This window comes from Grampus griseus, assembly GCF_964374135.1.
Source record: "Grampus griseus genome assembly, chromosome: 17".
In the NCBI taxonomy this organism is placed as follows: Eukaryota; Metazoa; Chordata; class Mammalia; order Artiodactyla; family Delphinidae; genus Grampus; species Grampus griseus.
Window position 1 is genome coordinate 66,631,776 of NC_139011.1, and position 17,083 is coordinate 66,648,858.

General features: G+C 39.9%; 1 protein-coding gene across 3 annotated transcripts in view; it reads left to right on the plus strand.

The window, feature by feature from the left end:
- NCOA2 (nuclear receptor coactivator 2) overlaps positions 1-17,083 on the plus strand; it is a 271,625-nt gene that overhangs the window by 188,803 nt on the left and 65,739 nt on the right. The gene's annotated exons all lie outside the window — the stretch shown is intronic.

Below are 17,083 nucleotides of genomic sequence, written 5' to 3' on the forward strand. Positions count from 1 at the left end.
CTCTTTCTTATATAGGGTTGATAAATTACAACTTCTCTTGTAACAAATAGTATTTTTTTATACTTTTTTTTAAACAAATTTATTTTTTTATTTTTGGCTGCGTTGGGTCTTTGTTGCTGTGCACGGGCTTTCTCTAGTTGCGGCGAGCGGGAGCTACTCTTCATTGTGGTGCGTGGGCTTCTTATTGCGGTGGCTTCTCTTGTTGAGGAGCATGGGCTCTAGGCGTGCGGGCTTCAGTAGTTGTGGCTCGTGGGCTCAGTAGTTGTGGTGCACAGGCTTAGTTGCTCCGCGGCATGTGGAATCTTCCCGGACCAGGGCTCAAACCCGTATGCCTTACATTAGCAGGCGGATTCTTAACCACTGTGCCACCAGGGAAGCCCACGAATAGTATTTACAGTATTTTAGTTTGTCTCCTTAAAGTGCACTTGTGTCTTAAGGAACATTTGGGTGGTAAACTTTTAACTTTCATAGACTCTGGTTAAGTTTAGCTCCTTATCTTAAGAGAAGATAAGGATGACAGATCTACATAGCTTGTCAACTAGAGTATATTTTGAAATCCTGAGGGAGTGCTGAGTTTTTTTTATACTTTTTAATAATTATTTTTATTATGATCTTTAATTAACATGGAATATTTTCCCTAACGATTTTAAATAGACATATTGTATCCGACTAAAATATATAACAAATAGAAAGCATAGTCACACTTGATACTAGTGCTGTGCAGATACTGGATATATTGGTTTTGAAACAACTTATATCTAAAGATTTTGTCATATGCGTTTAAATTTCCATGAGCTAAAGTTTACATCTATTCATTCTTAGTTTGAAGAATGATGTAATTTTTAAAATTGAAGTATATTACAGTGTTGTGTTAGTTTCAGGTGTAAATTACAGTGTTGTGATAGCTTACAGTGTTGTGTTAGTTTCAGGTGTACAGCAAAGTGATTCAGTTATACAGATACATATATCCATTCTTTTTCACATTCTTTTCCATTATAGGTCTTACAAGATATTGAATATAGCTCCCTGTGCTATACAGTAGGTCTTTGCTGTTTATCTATTTTATATATAGTAGTGTGTATTTGTTAATCCCGAACTCCTAATTTACCCACCCCTTCCCCTTTGGTAACCATAAATTTGTTTTCTATGTCTGTGAGTCTATTTCTGTTTTGTAAATAAGTTCATTTGTATCACTTTTTTAGATTCCACATATAAGTGATATCATATGATATTTGGCTTTCTCTTTCTGACTTACTTCACTTAGTATGATAATCTCTGGGCCCATCCACGTTACTGCATATGGCATTATTTCGTTCTTTTTTATGGCTGAGTAATATTCCATTGTATATATGTATCGTATCTTCTTTTTCCATTCATCTGTCAATGGACATTTAGGTTGCTTCCATGTCTTGGCTATTATAAATAGTGCTGCTGTGAACATTGGGGTGCAAGAATGATGTAATTTTTGAGAAATGAATTAAATATTTGGAGTGTTGTAAGGAGAAGATAACAAGAGTTTCCAATTATAATTTACTCTGTGTGTGTGTGTGTGTGTGTGTCTGTGTATAATTCACTATTTAAGATTAGAAGTGACTGAATACAATCAAGTTTATGTGTAGTGATTTTAATATAGGAATAGATTAAAAATATAGAGCATAAATACCACTATTTGACTCTTCTTTTTATTGTCATTCTCTGGTTGATTTAGGCTTTAAAGTAGATTTTTCTTAGTTTTTTTGTTTTATGGGTTTTGTTTGTTTCTCCAACCTGTTGCACTGGTAGAATGAGGAAGAGGGAAATGTGACTGTCTTTGTGTTACTTTCAGTCTTTCAGTTACTGACTGTCTTTCAGTTACTTTTCAGACTGAGATGGATTATACAGTAATAAATTGTTATACAGGCAACTATTTTAATAGGTCCTTCCAAGGAGACTTTTTTTTTTCTGGTTTGATGAGGTTTTAATTGTGGCAAAAAGTATATAACATAATCTTACCCTGTTAACAATTTTTAAGTGTACATTGTTGCATTGTTAATTGTGTGCACACTGTTGTACAACAGACTTAGAAATCTTTCGTCTTGTGTGATGGAAACTCTATTCCCATTGACCAGCTGCCATTTCCCCTCCCCACAACTGCTGGCAGCCACCTTCTGCTTTCTGTTTCTGTAACTCTGATTACTTTAGATACCTCATGAATAAGTGGAATCATGTAGTATTTATGTCTTTGTGGTTGGCTTATTTAACTTAGCATAGTATCCTCAAGGTTCAGCCATGCTATACCATATGATAGGGTTTTCTTCTTTCCAAAGGCTGAATAATATTCCATTTTATGTATATACCACATTTTCTTTACCCATTCATCCGTCACTGGACATTAAGGTTCCTGCCACATCTTGGCCATTGTGAATAATGCCGTAGTGAATGTGGATACACAAATATCTCTTCGAGATCTTGTTTTCGATACCTTTGAATATATATACCCAGCAGGGTGGTCGCTGTGTCATATAGTGGTTCTATTTTTAATTTTTTGAGGAACCTCCATACTGTTTTCCATAGTATCTGCACCATTTTATAATCCTCCCAACGGTGCAGAAGTGTTCTAATTTCTCCACATCCTTACCAGCACTTGTTATTTTCTGGTTTTTTGCTAGTGGCCACCCTAATGGGTGTGAGGTGATATTGTGGTTTTGATTTACATTTCCCTGATGATTAACGACGTTGAGTATCTTTTGCAAGGAGACACTTTGAAAAGAATAAGTATCTAATTCCATATGACATCGCTGAATGCCTTTATAGTCAAGTATCTTAGTATCATATATTGCTGAATAGTTTAGGGCACCAAACATAACCATAAAAGCTGAGCATATGGGGAGGAGCTTCTGAGGTACAAGAAGGAAGATCTCTTGAGGCAAATCTGAAATCAGTAAGAAAATGAGAAAAAACACAATGGCATTGAGATTTCCCTTTTAGACATTTTCCCTCGTTTTAGCCAGTTCTCACATTGCCCTAAAGAATGTTTCTTTCCCTGAAGCCTTTTACATTAAACCTCTTTATATAGGTTCCAGGCAAGGAAGAAGTATGGCCTTCATAGATCCGACTTGTTACCTGTTTGTCTGTAGTTGTGGGGTGGGCAGATGGAGGCAATTCCCAATTCTTTCCTCCTCTTATGACTGTTGTTCACTCTGAAATATTTTAGTTCATTTCTACTTAGAAAATGTTCACCTTTTCCTAATTACTGAGTCATTTATCTCTCCTAATAAGTGTAGGAGTCCATTTTTAATCCTCTCATCTTTTCTGTCACCCCTGCCCAATGTTTTCAAAGTAATAATTCCAGGAAAAGAATGATCGTGTTCTTCCTCTTAACTTTGCTGGTAAGAAACGGAGACCCTTACAGCTTATGCTTTCCCGCAAGTGCAGAGTTGAGTGAAAACTGGCCTTCTGCAGTTTTGAGGCTTATTACAGTTGTTAGTTAGCTTTTAGTCCAGAGTTAATCTTATCAGCACATCAGATCTTGAATCCTATTTTGTTTACTAAGAATGCGACAGTGAACGCTAATTCACAGTGTGCTTATAATAACTTATTGATTAAAGACTCTGGATACCAATTAACTTTAACCTGAGAATTGATTTTAATTTAACCATTGTTTATTGTGGTAAAATATACATAACATGAAATTTTTACCACTTTCAAGTGTACACTTAAGTCGCTGTGTCACTGTTGACCAGCTGTCCTCAAAACGCTTCTACTTCTGGTCTGTACTCTCTCCGCGTTCCTTCACTGGCTTCCCTTCCTCATCTATCTCTTGACCTTCTTTCTGTCCCCAACTAAATCCCTTCCTTCTTCAGTTTTACCGGTTTCCAGCCTTCAGCTTTCACATCTGTGCTCCATCCTGCCAGCTTTAGATCCCAGGCCTTTCCGTGCCTCTCATTGCACAGATGCCCAGTGAGGGCCTTCCCCAGTCCCCGCTCCCCAGACCTTGCCATTTCATCCCGCATCCAGATTTCCAGCCACCTGTCAGGCATCGCCCCTGGGCGCCCCATATCCCAGACAGCTCAGTCTCTCCTCTGCCTCCTGAACAGAATGGCGTGTCCGGTTCCCTGTGCTCAGTCTCAGGCCATGGCAGCACCACCTGTTTTGTGCTCATCTAGGCTAGAAACCTGGGTCCTGGTCACATCGACGTCCTCTCCCTCTTCACCATATGCAGCCAGCCAGTCAGCTCTGTCAGGTCCTCACCATGTCCTGTGATATCTCCACCCCTTATATTTCCCATTTTTATTCTCAGCACCCTATTTTAAGTCATCTTTTGTTACCTTAACTCGTCTCTGCTTCTCTACCTTCTATAGTTCATCCCCACTGCTACCAACATTGATTTCCTAAAAATGTGTTAGATGTGTAACTCTTGTTACGAAAACTTTCGGTGAACCTCTTCTGCCTACAAAATAAAGTAAAATGTCTTCACATGGTGTTCGAGACCCTCCACCATCTGGTCTCACCATTCTGGGTTTGTCACCTGCTATTACCTGTCTAGCCATTCTTCTAGGCAGACCTGAAGCCTTAATTACTCTTTAACTCAAAGCTGCACAGCTGGTGTTTTTTTTTTTTTTTTGCAGTACGTGGGCCTCTCACTGCTGTGGCCTCTCCCGTTGCGGAGCACAGGCTCCAAACATGCAGGCTCAGCGGCCATGGCTCACGGGCCCAGCTGCTCCGCGGCATGTAGGATCTTCCCAGACCAGGGCACGAACCCGTGTCCCCTGCATCGGCAGGCGGACTCTCAACCACTGCGCCACCAGGGAAGCCCTGGTGTTTTCATTGTTAGGTAAAATACATATTTCATTTTGGCATGTAATACAATAGTTTAAACTTAAAAAAAAACAACTCCCTGTGACCATGTAAACACTTTGATGGAAGAACCATAGCTTGTTCGTTCGTTCTTTTTCATTTTTTTTCTTTCTTTCTTTCTTTCTTTCTTTCTCTCTCTCTCTCTCTCCTTCCTTCCTTCCTTCTTTCCTTCTTTCCTTCCCTCCCCTCCCCTCCCCTCCCCTTCCCTCCCCTCCCCTTCCCTTTTCTTCCCTTTTCTTCTCTTCTCTTTTCTTGCCTTGCAGCAGAGCTTGAGAGATCTTAGTTCCCTGAACAGGGACTGAGCCCAGACCTTCAGCAGTGAAAGCACCCAGTCCTAACCACTGTACCACCAGGGAATTCCCAGCTTGTTCATTTTTATATCCTTCCCCTAAGCCTTGCACATATGAGATGCTTAATAAGTGTTTATATAAAATAATTGCCAAAAACTAGGGTTTAGAGAAAATGTGAAAGCAACATGAAATTCAGATTTTCTTCGGATGCGTCAAGAAGGTATGAATAGAATAGTGGAGGGAAGAAAGAAAGAAGGCAATTAAGGACCATCATTAACTATTGTGTCTGTTTGAAGTAGCACCACATGAAATATATTCCAATGGTGTAGTCTGGAAATGACCAGGGACCATGCCACGACTATACTTAAACATGATGATTTCTTATTAACTCACGATTGTATCTGGATGCCCTCTATATGCCACATACTGTGAGAGTTACCAGAGATATAAAGAGAAGCAAAACACAGTCCCTAAATCCAGGGACTCATTAATAAATATCATAAATATTATCACAGAACTTTGAACTTTAAAAACCATTTTTTCCCCTAAGATTTATTTGTAAGTTAATTGTTTGGAATGGAGGATATTTTCCATCAAAACAATACAGTTTTGGTGATGAGATTCTTGGACTAGTTCCATAAAGCCTATCGTAACCAATAATGCTTCTAACTAGAATAGTTCTTAATATATGAGGTATATACAGCTGTGTTTTAAATTTATAGTGATGGTGTAGTGATAAATAGGGTACAGGTTTTTTTAGAAGCATTACTAAATTTATTGTAACCTTTCCTTTCTGTTATATGTCATTTCAAGCATAGATAACTGTCCTGTAAGGCTCCATGGACATTATTGATATTAAAAAAGAGCTCTCTTACCCCAAAAGGTGGGAACCACTGACCCGATATTTATTACAGGGTGAAGGGTACTGTAGAGGCTAATCAGTCAACACATGCGTGTATTTCCTGGGAGGATCCTGGATTTCCAGAGGCCTGGAGCATGGTTGCCTCTTCCTTCCTTTCTGCCCTGGGAGGCTCTCCTGGACCCTTCCCCCTCCAGGCCTCCACTGGCCAAGAAGCTTATGAGAGGAGCAGAGTTCCAGAAGGGCAGGCCTGTGGTGATGGAGAGGGTCAGGCCTGGGTGTGTGAGAGTCTGAAAGCTAGGCACTCGAGCTGGCAGAGTAAAGCAGAAACGCTGGGCCAGGGTTATCTTTCCTTCTCTTCACCTGCCTCCCATTCCACTGTCTTTCTTTAAATTAACCACTCTCTTTATTTCTACTGGGATTTTTTTTTTCTCTTCCCCTGATCTACTGCAGCACAAAATTCAGGTTTTTATGTCTCGTCTTTGAAGCAAATGTTCAATTCTGGAATTATTTAGCTAGTGAAACAGATAAAATGAAGGTAACAAAGGGAAAGTCACAGACTTTCAAGGAGGTCTTTAAAACTCATAATAAATTGTGCGCCAGATGTTCTTTGAAATATAAATGAAGCTCTATTTCAGGCTTTGTCTTTCTTCCCAATTTCCTCTTCAGTCTTTAGAAAACCCTAAATTTATCTCTTTTGATCCCATGGGAGGTACTTGTAGGTCCCCCGAACCTCCATACCATCCCGCTTGTATCTGTTTGTCTTTCTCTCCTCTCTCTCTCTTCTTTCCCTTTTCTTAATTTCTATTGGAAGAGACAAAGACCACATAGATAAACAGTGGATCTTAGGTTACATGAAGAGTTGAAGTATGGCTCATCAGTATTTCAGAGGAAATATTCTAAGTGGGGTGCTGAGAAATGGGGGTCAGGCCACCTGTGCTGTTGGAGAGGTGAGTACTGAAGTCGATTGACATTACCTGGATGACCAGGTGGACAGCTGAGATTTTGGTCCCTACTTAGTGGCTTCAAAGCAATAGCAGATTTACCTTCAATAACCACCTTCTCAATACAGTAGTTACTCAGAATTGTAAGAATACACTCACTGCCCATCCGTTGCCTACAGGACACAATGACGCTATTTTCATATTTAAAAAAATACAAATTATGAACAGTTTATTTTTTCCAAATTGACCCTCAGCGTGTAGGGATAGGGGGAGGTGGCCATCATGAACCTGAAAGATTATGGATCCAATGTCAGGATCTGTAAAGACCTGATACCAGGTATTCTTGTTCAGAGTCACAGTACTATAATATTTATATAGGTGTAGTTGATTATGATAACTCCCTTAGTAGTGCTTCTCTTCTGTATACTAATCTGAGGAGCCCCGTAGGTTCTTTCCATGTACTAGACTTAATCCTCCCCTTTGGGAATTGAGGTTTTAAAATTGAGTTCCTGGTTTGCATATTAGGATAAGGAAGAGGAGAGGTCTAGACACTCATGTATTTTAGCTTCACTCCTTAACTCAGTGACTCGTGCTTTTCTTAGAAAGGACAGATACATAACCCATCTTACAGAGAGATACTTTTGTGGTTAAGTGATTGTAGGGTTTTCCCTTTTAAGTTCACCCAGCAGGTTTACTTGGAAACTTGGACAACTTATTTTTATTCCTGTGGAGTATGCTCTCAGCCTGAATTTTTGAGACCTATAAGTCCTAATTTCCTTGGCAGTTGGGTTCATCCTGAGAGGATAATATAGCAGATCGTTAACCTCCCCATTTTTATTTCCCAAAATTCTTTTGAGCTGCTACACTTCGGAGAACTAATTTGGCCCTGCTAGCATCCTGAGGTGTATGCATTGTTCCTGGTGTGTTGATGGAAGTTTATTTTGAGTTAAGTAATCAGCTCTTACCACGTTCAGTCTGTGATGAAAGCATTCTTAGTGAAATCTTAGATAATTAGAGTCTCTCTTCATTCAGCATCTGGATCAATGCTGTATCCTAAACGTTACTCTCGGAATAAGCTGAGTCTTCCAGCTAAGTAAATTAAAAACCTCCTAATACTTACAAATTTATAAATTTCATTTTTCTTTTATTGCATAAATCCACAACATTTTAAAGAAACAATGTGCTCAGCCCATTTCAGCACTCGGCTTCCCCATGGCAGTGAGCCTCACACACACACAGGAGGGCAAGGCTTATCTTTTTTATCTTTGCATTCTCACCATCTGATATCGTGTTTATGTTTCCCTTAAACACATGAAATACTACCTTCTTGAAAACAAAATTACAAATAAAAATTAGGAAGTAAAATCCCTTATACCATCTGTGTGCTTGGAATTGATCCCGTATAACCTGCCCAGAACACTTGAGGGCTCTTTCCACTGTTTTCTCCAGAGTATGGATCAGCTAAACTCTTTTGAGTGTCTGCATGGGTCAGTATGGGCCAAGCAAAGATGATGGGGATGCAGAAATGAAAAACACAGCCCCTGGCTCAGGGACTCCACAGTCTCGAGGGAATTCTGAGGAGCTCCAGATCAAATCAGATGATTTCCATATGGTGTAGTAAGTGATATATATTATGCTTGTGTTTTGGAGGAACAGAGGGTAAAAATTTGGCTCCCCTGAGATTCCAGGAAGATTTCCTGGAGGAAATGACACCTGGGACCAAGGGCCAAGAAGGCCTCAATCCTGTCCAGTAAAAGTCGTGGCACCCAAGAACCCAGCAATGCCTGGCCTGCTCTTTTGAAAATACCCCAGTTGAAGTAGATTTTCGTGTGTCATGTTGCCCTGCTTGGGCTGGTCCAGAGAGATAGAAAACTGGTGTTTCCCTTCTAAGAGACAAACGCTATTGGCCAAAAAAAAAGGCAGCATTATTGTAATATTTGAAAAGGAAAGAAATTTACATTTGGTAAAGTACTCATATTTTATCCCAATGAGAGTGAAAATTTATGTTTTCAGTGTTACCATAGATAACTGAAGAAATTTTATTACTGTTAATACGGACATTGATTTTTTTTAAATTTAAATTTATTGGTAGAAAAACCATAGAAATGATACTGAATTTAATTCATTAACGAGCAATGTCCCAAGATAACTTCAATAAAATACCCTCTTGTAAGTTTCTGATTCAATTCTGTTTTATCACAAAGGGGTGTAATTTTCCTTTAGTGGAAACTTGTCTATTTCTATTTCTTTTCACTTGACTTAGCCTGATGAAGTCTGTCCTTTCCGTTTTTTACACATGCATGATTTCACATTTTTCTTTGTTATACAGTTATTTATATTACATTATTCAATGTATTTTTTATTTGTAATTTGTAAACAGGTTTATTGGATTCTTGTCTTTGTAAGACTGCTTGTAATTATAAATGCAGAGTAATAATATTACTTAGCGCCTTTCTTCTGTGGCGCTCAGAGTTCTTCACATACGTTATCTTATTAAGCCTCATAACATCCCTGGGAGGCAGGGGCATTTTGCAAGCGATTATGGATTGCTTTGCTGAGTCAGCACAGCCTCACAGCATTATGATAAGCTTGGAAAAGATTGAGGTCATGTACTAACTTGCTCTCAGGAAAGCCCACATGCAGCCAAATATTTTCCTTAGCAATACAGACCTAACAACTGCCGCCATTCTAGTCTCTGGGAAACCCGCTGTCCGTTGATGCAATTTAAAAACTTTTTGAAAATGCGAATCCAAGACAGTATCTTGCCCCTGCCAATTCGGAGGCAGGTGAATTACATATGGTATGAGTACAGCATCCTCTTCCAGTCCAGGCTTTCAGTCTACAGAAGAAAGGCTACCTCTGCTCTCTGCTCTCAGTCCTGGACCTGCCCAGTTGTCATGTGTCTGCCTCACTATACGCCATCACCCGGCAGGCAGGATTTCCAAACACAGATTGCTGGAATTCAAACTGTTCATCTGTGTTCACGCTAAACCTGTTACAAAATGCCATTGGGTAGAACTCTACTGAAGTCTTGGTGACAGCATAATACGAAATCATCTAGCACGTGAAAGCTTAAGCAGGATAATTAAAACTGAAAATAGGAAGAATACATCTCGATTTTAATTCGTCATTTGAGGGGTTGTAGAATGGTGGGGAAACTTCTCTCTTACGGCTAATATATGTAAAACAAAACTGTAATTTTAAGCTAATTTAAGCCAGTTAATTTGATAGGGAGTAACTTAATTACTATTATGTCTTCTTCATATTTATAATTAGATAGTTAATTTTGAGATATGCTGTGGCCTGTATGCATGACCATAATTAACCTCCTGAGGATATTTTTTTTTCTTAATCCGTGAGATAGCCATGACGCTCACTGTGTGTATATCTTAATCCGTGAGATAGCCATGGCACTCACTGTGTGTATATCTTTCAGTTGTGGCTCAGACTTTTCCATAACTTTTATTAGAGAACAAAATCATCAGACTTTCCTTCTTTGGGGGGGCGGGGCACGCTGCATGCGGCTTTTGGGATCTTAGCTCCCCGACCAGGGATTGAACCCAGGCCCACAGCAGCAAAAGCGCTGAGTCCTAACCACTGGACTGCCATCCCTGTAAGACTTTAAATAAGATGGCTTTTAAAAATTTCTTGCAAGTGGATTTGACTGCTTTAAATAATCTTTGTATTTGAGAGTACATAACATACAAAATCCAAGAGAATCACTAAATTACCAGAGGTATCATGAAATTTTTTTCCCTTGGCTTACAAATTTTACTGGAGAATTACAGGACCATACACAAAGAAAGAAAAGGATTCCGTTGTAGAAAGGGTAGTCAGGATATCAAATTTAGGGGTCTTTGTAAATATCAGCCTTTGTTCATTTCACCTTGACCTCATCATGCAAATTGCGGTCACCTCTTGTCCACACTTTTGCTGGGCTCTCAAACATGCAGGTTCTGAAGTTCCTAAGACCCTTACTGCACACCTGCTGCCTGGTGAAGCATGTCAGTTTCCGCGTGAAGCTGAGCCTTGTCTTCTTTTTAATTGCCTGCTGCCGTAAATAGTTGTGGAAAGCTGATTGATGACTCAGTGCCACTCCTGCTTAAATTGGAGCGATTTCATGCCATACAGTATTTAAAGGTTCACTTTAAAGATGTATTTAGGGACTTCCCTGGTGGCACAGTGGTTAAGAATCCTCCTGCCAATGGAGGGGACATGGGTTCGAGCCCTGGTCCGGGGAGATCCCACATGCCGGGGAGCAACTAAGCCCCTGCGCCACAACTACTGAGCCTCCGCTCTAGATCCTGTGAGCCACAGCTACTGAGACCGTGTGCCACAACTACCGAAGCCCGCGCACCTAGAGCCTGTGCTCTGCAACAAGAGAAGCCACCGCAATAAGAAGCCCGCGCACCGCAACGAAGAGTAGCCCCTGCTCACCGCAACTAGAGAAAGCCCGTGCACAGCAATGAAGACCCAACGCAACCAAAAAAATAATAAATTTTTAAAAAAAAGAAGAAATCTGATGAAAGCACCCTTCTATCCTGGATCCCCGGGCAAATAGGTGATTCTTAGACATCTACCTGGATTGGTTTATAGTTTCTTAAGAGCTAAGAATGGCTGGGAAAATCCCAGAGTCTGATTAAAAACTTCTATGATGCCCAATCTACCCTTTCTTCATGGAGCAGGTTGAAACTTCCTAGATGATAACCTGGATGAATAAAGTTGCTCCCTTTTGTTTTTCATCATCTCTCAGGTGTAGAAGGAGCGTCAGTGACTTTTCTCCCCACCTAATGCAGCCCCCATTGGCCTGACCATCATGAGAATTGTCCTGATGGCCTTAGCACTTACAGTCTGACCTTCTTTCTCATCCCTTTTCTACTTCATACTTTGACTACAAAAATCAGACTACGGAACTTCCCTGGTGGCGCAGTCGTTAAGAATCCGCCTGCCAATGCAGGGGACACGGGTTCAAGCCCTGGTCCAGGAAGATTCCCACATGCCGCGGAGCAACTATACCCTTACGCCACAACTACTGAAGCTGGCGCTCTCTACAGCCCGTGCTCCACAACAAGAGAAGCCACTGCAACGAGAAGCCCATGCACTGCAACAAGGAGTGGCCCCCGCTCGCCACAACTAGAGAAAGCCCGCATACAACAAAGACCCAACACAGCCTAAAATAAAAGATAATTAAAAAAAAAAAAAATCAGACTAGACCTCCATTAAGTTAAGTGTGCACTGAAGCTCTTCCAGATAGATCCCTCTAAAGAGGCATTGGTGGGTTTTATAGATTGTGCATATCTTGAATTTCAGCTCCAGCTATAAAACTGTTCAGTGTTAACACAGACATGATTGAGCACCCAGTGTGTGCCAGACAGTGCGTAAAAAGACTTCTCCTGTAGCCAAAGGCAGCAACGCTGTGAACGGGACAGATGTGGAAACAGATCAGTCATCTCACAGCGCCAGGGTCGGGGGAGATAGGCACCAGGCATCGCAGAAACAGCGGAAGGGGCTTAGCTTGATTGTTGGGAGCTTCTGGAACAGTGATGGGGTCTTCAAAGAGAATGGGTGGAAGGGTGTCTTGTGCAGATGCAACAGTCAGAAAATACTTGAAATTATTAATACTTGAAATCTGGGGAGAGAGAGAATAAATATTGCCAGGGCGTAAGGGAAGACTGTTGGGAGATGAGTTCTGCTGTGCTGATAAACAGAATAATGATTTGCAAGATAGAATATTTATATGACTTAGACCAAAGTCTTCTTAAGGATTTTAGAAACAACTTTTCATATAATTTTCATATTTTAACCTGTTTATTGGAAACTTTACATGCTTCTGTGGTATAATTTTGTTGGCATTGCTTGAGTTAACATACGTAGTTGAGAGAAATGAAACATTTTTAGTTTGGTCCTTTGAGAGGCTGCCCTTAAATTTTCTGAATGAGTGCTGAATTCGAACTTCACCTCACTTCTCATTTTTCTCACCTATTGATTTTTTTTTCTACCTTCATGTGGTCTCAGTCTTAACTTTCAGCCTTCTAAGCAAATTATGATTCCTCCATTTCCTCATTCAGATAACTCCTAAAACCTTAGCAGCGCCCAGTGAATTAGATTTAACTTGAAATAAGCAGTTCTCATATTTTATTTTGCCCTCATCTCTTAATAGCCATTTCTAGAGAAGATGCAAGCAGAGACCACTGTGCTCACATTGGAGAATGAATGAATCCTGACAGCCGAGGTTTAATGACATGTGCTTGTCGCCTTTCGGTTGATTCACTTGCAGTACTTCCAAAGCCGTATTTCCATGGATTTAAACAAGATTCTTTTCACTGTTGATGTGGTTTACTGTGTATCTGATTTTTTTTTTTCCTTCCATGGTCTGTCTTTAAATTTAAACTCCTACCTCATAGACATATTTAGATTGTGTACAAGAAGGAGATTCTGGACAAATTGTTACATACGTGCATGGCTTACTACAAAACATTATCCACTGTCTGTTTTACCTATCAATACACTGGGTATTGATAGGTAGTATTGAAGTGGGGTACTAAATAAAATGGTACATTGGTAATAGCAGAGTCGATGATAGTTCTTACAGACAAAAGCATCTTCTAGCCAGTTATACCCAGAATCTTTTCTGGTTGCTGTTTTCTCTCTTGATCCGTGCAGTACATTAATTTTCAAAGTAGGGCCTGCATATTTCAAACTTGTGGCATGGTGGTTGGTTCTGTGTAAGCAGTCATGCCTCACCATTGATGAAAACGAAACCAGGCACACTGCTTTCTCCGAAGCAGAGAGTGTGGGGATTTTGCTGGGTGGAGGTAGCCTTGAGATTGGTTCATTTTGCCATTTCTTGGTGCTGAAGGGAAACCATGATGTGGTAATGCCAAGCTCAGTGTCAGAAAGAGAGGGAGGTGCCTTGGAGCTGAGGTTCCTCCCACTCCCAAAGAAAGTGCAGCTGTGCGTCTTTAATATGCACGGCAGGAGATTTCAGCAGCCCGATGATATATAGTGCATTAATGTTGAAAAGATAAACACATTTGGAGAGCACAGGAAGGGCCTTGTGTTTTTATGTTAGCAGAATGCTTCCTAATGAATAAGAATGTGCTGCTGGCTTCACAGAGCCAGATGGCAGCTTTTCTAATTTTAGTTGGGTGCAGATGCATAATTCTCTGGTTTTACCTTCCAGAACCTTTGAGATGCTGCATCACTTTCCCTGTAATATTTTATCTGTAGTGCTTGGCCAGAAACTGCCTGTCGTCGTCTCAATGACTTCTTTGCTCTGCGTGGGTCCCAGTGCTGCTGGGTTTGACAGTCACTTCACCTGAAATCATCCAGCTCCTAAATGCAGGAAAAAGTGGAAATTGTGGATGTATTCCCACTAGAGTCTTAAAATTTGTTGTGGAGGTGATTAGACTTGTGTTTGACGTCAGTCTACTGAAAAATTGATAGGTATCTGGGTGAGTGATTTTACTCATTTTGGAGCAGTGGAATTAATTATAAAACCCGCATAAAGTCTCAGGTTCCATTTTAGTCCATAAAAGCAACTCTCCTCATGCTTGACCAAACATCAAAACAACTTTTAAGCTCTTACTTGTTACACATCAGGGAGGTCTAAACATGGGCCGTGTTAAAATTTTTTCCATGTATAGATGTAAATACCCTGTGGCTTGTCTTCCTTTTTTTTTTTTATCTTTCAGTTGATGTATTTTTCAGAGTAAATGATTGATATTTGTTCAAATTCTGACTTTTTAAAGATAAACTAATTTCCACAAGTTTTCCATGGCCTCTTCAGATGATTTTTTTAAAGAGAAGGAAAAGAAAGAGGATAAACCTCTTTAATCATGGCCATATCACCCTGTCCCTCCAATGGGCAGGCATTAAACAGCATTTAGGTTTCTAAGTCATTGGTGGTCGCCACCGCTGCTGCTGGGATTAGAACAATTACATGGCTGTCCCCTGAGCCCTGCCTGGCATCCCTGCGAGGAGGCAGGACTCTTGTTTCTGGTCACAGGGCAGAAAGGCCCTGTGGGTGTATGTTCTCAGGTCACCTGCCGAATAAGTAGACAAGACCTTCTAATATTATAAGATTCACTAAGTTACCAAAACTCAATAAATGATGTTCTTCTAGAACATGTAAAGGTCTTAAAAAAAAAAAAAAACACTTTATACTTTAAAAGTAGCTAAGTATACTTTTTTTTTTGGCCATACTTCGCAGCCTGTGGGATCTTACTTCCCTGACCAGCGATAGACCCCGGGCCCTCGGCAGTGAGAGCGCCAAGTCCTAACCACTGGACCACCAGGGAATTCCCTAAGTGTACTTTTTTAAAGAATAAATAAATTTTTGGCTAGAATCGCCATTTCTGATTTGTTTTTCTATTCTCACCAGGAAACTTAAATTTTACTTTTCTGTGTATTTTTAAATCACTTAAATATCTAGAGATTAAACACTTCCCTAGTTGCCTTTCTCTGTGTTCTGAGAGAAAACACAAATAATAACCACTTATAAAGAAAAGCATATGGCATATAATATTAATGATTTTCCCCCAGTTTGTGGTATGATTCATCTTAACATGGTCCCTGAAGAGATGGGGTTTGGGGTTTGTTCTTTGCTCTGAAACTGGAAATGTAATTAATTGGTATTGGATTTCTGGAGCGCAGGCAAATGGGGGAAGGGACCAGATGGGACTGCTCGAGCAGGAGGGAGGGGGCCCTAGGAGAGAGATGACAGGGCATCCTTGGACAGTCTCTCCAGTCAAAGCTTTGCATTTGTAAAGCTGGGCTGTTTAAAAGATCAGAGCTATTTCATGGTATTTTTGTCTTTTGGGAAGTGAGGAAGAAAAGGACAGAATTACTGTTTGCATTGTTATTCTCTTAGGTCATATTCTTTATCTAAAAAGAATAACTTTAATGGTCAAAGTGCAGGAGGAAGAAATGGAAGTCAGGGCATGGGGGCGAAATCTTTTTGTAGGCTCTGAAAATTAAATTTTATCGTCTCTTTTTTCGATTTAAGAGTTCCATCTGTAATAATGAGATTTCATAAGGTTTTGATCATTTGAAATTCCGGGATGATCTTTCAGTAAACTGTTGAGTTTACTGAAGGATATTTTTGTAACAGAATATATTTTTATGGTTAATGGTTGCAAAATATAGAAAAGTAAATATAATTTGTGACCGCTGAGAAAACTGCCTAATTTAAAAATATTAAATAGTATGTTTTAGTATAGTAATGCTGTTCTTCCTTACAGAAGTATAAATATATCTAAGGATTTAAGCTTATTTATATCTGGGACATAAAAATAGCATACTCATTCTTGAAATGCTCCATCAAAATACCAATATATGTCCGGTTAACATAACAGTGTATCTCAAAGGAGTTCTTTTCTTCCTCCTATTTAATTTCAAAGCCCAAATGAACATTGTACAGAGGTAGTACTTCATGAAAAGTACCCAAGTAATATAAATTCATGGCCAGTTTAATTTAGATTCCAATTACATTGGTAAAGCCATATTTCTGGGTATTTTCTATCACTTCATATTATTGATATTCTAATACTGAGAAATAGCCAAAGCACAAATCTAATACAGAATCGAATAATAGATGACAAATTAGCAGGAAAATGCATATATACAAACACTTAGTGGGGATAGGCGTGAAGGGCCCTAAATTCTTCACCCTGTTTTCTTTACTCTGTGAGTAGTGAACATTTCCCAGTCTCTTAATAAATATATGAATAGTGTTGTATAAATATTGAACATTTTAAAAGTTCTCTTGCAAATATAATCAATGGTCTCATCTGGAGTTTTCTTTCCAGCGCACGTTCCACAATTTCAGATTGACCTTGGGAAACATTTTTCTTGTTTTCATTTTGAGTCAGATTCCTAGAATTCCAGTTTAGACAATCTTTTTGCCATTATTCCATAACACTGGTTTCAAAGGCCAGGCTGAGATTTGCTCGGGGAGGGATGCCACACGTCCATGGCTCTTGCCATGTGCTCACAAATCCTGCAGAATCCAGTTCGACTACCATGGATGTGAAGTATTTTCAGCTATGTCCGGCCTTTTTTATCCCTTCTGTGAACTTAGTTCCTCACAGTTCAGCCCTCACTTCTCATTTGGCTCAGCTGTCAGTGCTTTGCCCCTGCAGCTGGATGTAAGC